Consider the following 5,439-nt stretch of genomic DNA (forward strand, 5'->3'; position numbering starts at 1 on the left):
ATGAAATTCCAATTAAAATTATAATGCCATTCTACCCAGAAACAGAAAAAAACTAGTTGCAAAATTCATATGTAAGCACAAAAAGCTTTAAATAGCATAAAATGTCCTGAGCAACAGAATGTTAAGGGCCACAAGGTGGGAAGGTATACTCTGAGGCATTGTCCCTGCACCCAGATAGAGACTGACTGGTGCACTCATGATTCCACAGTGGTCTTCAATAACTCCACTGAGGAAGGCCCTCAGTGTTAAGGAGTGGAAAAGATGGAATGTGAATATAACCTTATGGTAATATGACCAATATGCAATATGACTATGCAATAATGCTCTAAATTAATAAAAACTTATACAAGGGAGCGGAGCGGGGCGGGGGCGGCGGCGAGGCCCCTCCCTGCTCGGCGCCAAGAGGCAGCCGCGCGAGCAGCGGAGGAGGCGGGAGCCCCGAGGCCGCCGCGCTCATGGCGTCGCCGGGGATAGAAGTGGAATTACTGGTCAAAGGCCATTCAGATTGGGAGAAGTGGCCCCAGAAATAAAAGCTTCAGATAACCGGACAGCAGTGGCTATTGCAGATTTGGAATGGAGAGAAATGGAAGGAGATGACTGCGGGTTCCATTATGGAGATGGTACAAATGAGACTCAGGACAATGACTTCCCAACAGTGGAGAGAAGTAGGCTTCAGGAAATGCCGTCTCCTGCTGGGGCTGGAGACATACCAGGTACAGAAGCTCAGCCTTCAGGACTCCCTTGCAGATCAGTTTTGACAGCATGAAGAACTGGGCACCTCAGTCTCCCAAAGACCCGCCCTGGCATTTCCTCAGGAAGCTGCAGGCTCTCAACGCTGAAGCCAGGAATGCTACCATGGCTGGACACACCTCCGGATGCCCGGCCTGCAGGGAAGGAGAGCCAGATGGAGGAGGAGATGATCTACTGGGACCCAGCTGACGACATTGCTGCTGATGACATCTACTCCTTTTCTGAGCTGCCCATGCCTGACACCCCCATGAACCTGCTGGACTTCTCTGTGCCCTCCTGCTGTCTCCAGACAGCTTTCTGCAGCACATCTTGAACTACCCCTTGCGTTGCCTGACTCAGAAAACCACTACCACACCTTTCTACTGTGGGCACTGCGGGCTGTTGTGTGGACGTGGTGGTTCCAGCCCCCTCGGGGCCTGGGCAGCTTCCGAGAGGACAGTGTGTGGTCCTATCCAGGGTACCCACTTTTGCCTTTGTTCGCATGGATGTCAGCAGCAACTCCAAGTCCCAGCTGCTCAACTCCATCCTTAGCCCAGGCTGCCAGCAGTGTGACTGCTTCTGGCATAGGGACCTCAGTTTGGGAACTAATCCCCGGGAGATTGCAGATGGGTTGGTAGAAATTTCCTGGGTTTTTCCCAGTGGCAAGGAGGACCTGGATGTTTTCCCAGAGCCTGTGGCCTTTATGAACCTGAGGGGCGACATTGGGTCTCACTGGCTGCAGTTCAAGCTCTTAACAGAAATCTCCTCAGCTGTATTTATTTTGACTGACAACATCAGTAAGAAGGAATACAAACTGCTCTACTCCATGAAAGAGTCAACCACGAAATACTATTTCATCCTGAGTCCCTACCGAGGGAAATGGAACACTAACCTGCGCTTCCTGAACAGGCTGATCCCTGTGCTGAAGATAGACCTGATGAAGGTCAGCAGCACCGACAGTGAGAGTTTTGTGAGGAGGATCCGAGCAATCCTGGGCAGTGTGGTCCAGTCCCCTTGTAGGAGGGTGTCTGTGGAGGACATGGCCCATGCATCCCGCAAACTGGACCTCCGGGTAGATGAGGACTGCGAAGAGTGTTAGAAGGCAAAGGATCGCGTGGAGAGGATCACCAGGAAGATCAAGGTTGTGGAAGTCTAAAGGAGGGATGAGCCGAGGCTACAGGGAGACCCTGGCAGGAAGGTAGCCCAAATGGAAAGGGAGTTTTGCCAGCTCCAATGGATCCCGGAGCCACCAGAGAAACACCGGTCTGAGCTGAGACGGTGGTTCCTGGAGCTCCGGATGCAGCAGCATGGCCAGGAGCCCACCTCAGGAGTGCAGGACTTCATCATGGGGATCAGCAGCCCCTCTCTGGGTGAGAGGCAGTACTTCCTGAGATGGTTGGAGTGGGGCTTGGCTCGAGTGGGCCAGCCATGGCCGAAACAGCCTCCAGAGACTCTCCTCACCCTGAGACCAAAACTTGGTGGGGCCTCAGACTTGAGTGAGCCCCTTTGGCCTGAGCCCCTGGGGGTGGAGCACTTCCTGCGGGAGATGGGGCAGTTCTATGAGGCAGAAAGCTGTCTAGTGGAGGCAGGGAGGCTGCCGGCTAGCCAAAGGCATTTTGCCCACTTCCCAGGCGTAGCCATGGAGCTGCTGCTGATGGGTCTGCCCCTGGAGCTGGTTGATGGAAGCACTCTGGAGCATCCCTGTTCGCTGGGTCACTGGGCTCCTCAAGGAGCTGCATGTCCGTCTAGACAGGAGGTGTCGACTGGTAGTTCTGTCTACCCTGGGGGCACCGGGCACAAGGAAATCCACACTCCTCAACACCATGTTTGGTCTGCGGTTTGCCACAGGGAGGAGCTGTAGCCCCAGGGAGCCTTCATGCAGCTCATCCCGGTGGCTGAGGGCTTCAGCCAGGACCTGGGCTGTGACCACATCCTAGTGGTAGACTCAGGGGGGCTGATCAGGGGAGCTTTGTCCTCGTCTGGAGACAGGTTTGAACTAGAGGTTTCCTTGGCCACTCTGCTAATGGGGCTAAGTAATGTCACTGTTGTCAGTTTAGCCGAAATGAAGGACATTCCACCAGCTATTCTACATGCATTTCTGAGGTTGGAAAAAATGGGCATATGCCCAACTATCAGTTTGTGTACCAGAGTCTTCTTGATGTGCCTGTCCCCAGTCCCAAGCCAAGAGACAGGAGGCAGCTCCCGAATCCACCCAGTGACCTGAGCAGAGCAGCTGCCCAGATGGAGAAGCAGGGTGGCAGCTTCCGGACACTGGTGGGCCTGACAGAGAGGCAGCAGGTCTGGCACATTCCAGCCCTGTGGCATGGAGTGCCACCCATGGCTGCTGTGAGCCTAGGCTACAGTGAGGCTATTTTTGAATTGAAGCGATGCCTGCTAGAAAACATCAGGAATGGCTTGTCCAACAAAAACAAAACATCCAGCAGCTCATTGAGCTGGTGCGGCGGCTATGAGTGTTTGGGTGCAGGGCCTCCCACAGTGTCTTATTGGACAAGAGCCAGCAGGGCCATTCTGGCTGCCTGAGAGGTAGTTGGTGCTTGCACATGAGAAGGAAGACCAGAGAAAGACAGGGGTTAAGAGCTCCTTGTGGTTTTAAGAATAACTTTGTAGACCAGCTCAGAGATGTTATCAGGAATATCAGAGGCCCTCAGTGGTGTGACACAAGCAGTAGTTTTTCCCTTAGCCCTGTCAAGATTCGCAGGGGTTGACCCTTCAGATAGCTGTTCTTTCACTGGACCCTGCAGTGGAGAATAGCTTCCTAAGTCACTGAAGGCCTTGGCATGCAGGAACGCTCAGTGCACTTGCTGAGGAAGTGGCAGGGGCCTGGCCTTTGTACCCAATCCAAGCCCCTTGGTGGACCAGCATTTGGTGGTGTGATCCTGCTTGTAGTGGACAAAGTACTGATGTGGCACTAAGCTTATAGACTGGTGTGTGAAGCCCTCCCTGACCGCTGACCAAGAAGCATTCATCAAGTCACCTTTTGTGCTCCATCCAGTACTTTGTCATACCTCTGCCTCAGCCCTTCAAGGCACATTGTCACTCCTGTGTTTACTCTCTGCCCCTAGACTGTGAGCTGCTTGAGGTCAGGGCCTGAATGCCATCCAGCTCTGGGTCCTTGGGGCCTGGTACACATAGATGCTTAATAAATGTCTGTTGAATGAAGTGAAAAAAAAAAAAAAAACTTATACAAAAGGAAATGAATAGGACGGGAAAAATGGCTCAATGTTTAAGGTGCTTGCTTGCAAAACCTAACAATCTGAGATCAATTCCCCAGTACTCATGTAAAGCCAGATGCACAAAGTGGCACATGTATCTGGAATTTGCTGCCATGACTGTAGTCCCTGGCAAGCCAATCCTCCCATTCTCTCCCTGTCTCTCTCTTGATCTCTTTGCAAAGAATTAAATATTTTTAAAAGAAATAAATGAATACTAGTGGTGTTGTTATTACATCTGATTTCAAGATATCCTACAAAACCATATTAATAAATATACCATGGTACTAACACAAAAACAGACACATAGAGTGATAGAAGTTCCTGGTATAAATTCCAGTTAACAACAGCCACCTGATCTGGACAAAGTACTGAAGATGAATACAGCAAAGGAGCATTTTCAACAGTTGATGCTGGCGAAACTTGACAACTACATGTGGAAGAATGAATCTAAATCCTCTTCTCTCACCCTGCAATAAAGTTAACTCCAAAGAGAGCAAAATTTCTGAAACCATTAAAAAAAAAAAAGTGTGTGTGTAGGAGGGTGTACTCCAGAGGTAGTTGTAGAGAAATACTTTTTGAATAGGACCCTAGCAGCCTAGGAATAATATAAACACTAACCACTGGGATCTCATTAAAATAAATGGCTCCTGTACAGCCAAGCACAACATCAATGGAATCAATAGACAGCCTACAAAATGGGAGAAAATCTTCTAGCTATACATATGACAGAGTTTTAATATAGAATATACAAAGAGCTCAAAAAAAAAAAAGACAACTTAGCAACAAAAAAGCAAGTCAGCCCACTCAAAAAATGAGGCAAAGGACTTAGCAGAGTATACAAAAGAAGAAATACAAATGACCAATAGACATCTAAAAAGATGTTCAACATTCCTAGCTACAAGAAAGATTCAAACTTAAACAACTTTTAGATTCCATCTCATTCTGGTCAGAAAGGGTATCATCAAAAAAGTATCAAGTATCAACCAACAAATGCTGGTGGATATGTAGAGAAAGGGGAGTTCTCATTCACTGTTGGCAGATGTCACAGTTACCTCCTTTTCACTTGGACAAAGCATCCAACCAAAAATAGATAATGGGGAGAAAGCTTTAATTTTGGCTTAGTCTCTACAGGAAGCTTCATGATAGCAAGGTAAAGTGTGGCATGATGTGAAGATGGATATCACTTCTGCCATAGCATGTGGAAAATAGCAGCAGGAGAGTGGAGCAGAATTCTAGCAAGGTAGAGCTGGCTATAACACCTCTAAGTTTATCCCCCAGTAACACACCTCCTCCAGCAAACCTCTTCCTCCAAGTTGCTAGCACCTTTAAAAATCAGCTTGGAAGTTCCACAAAACCTAAACATAGATTTACCATTTGATCTAATTATACCACTCCTGGGATCCTACAGTCTGTACTCTTTACTATAGAAATACTTGCTCAGCCATGTTTGTTGTTGCCTTCTTCACAACAGCTAAGA

The 5,439-nt window shown here is 48.9% G+C and overlaps 1 pseudogene; it reads left to right on the forward strand.

Annotated features, from left to right (window-relative positions):
• Positions 1-455: 455 nt before the first annotated feature.
• Positions 456-3,338, forward strand: LOC101601557 (annotated as a pseudogene).
• The last annotated feature ends 2,101 nt before the right edge of the window (positions 3,339-5,439 follow it).

The sequence above is a fragment of the Jaculus jaculus genome, chromosome 9, assembly GCF_020740685.1.
Source record: "Jaculus jaculus isolate mJacJac1 chromosome 9, mJacJac1.mat.Y.cur, whole genome shotgun sequence".
Classification (NCBI taxonomy): Eukaryota; Metazoa; Chordata; class Mammalia; order Rodentia; family Dipodidae; genus Jaculus; species Jaculus jaculus.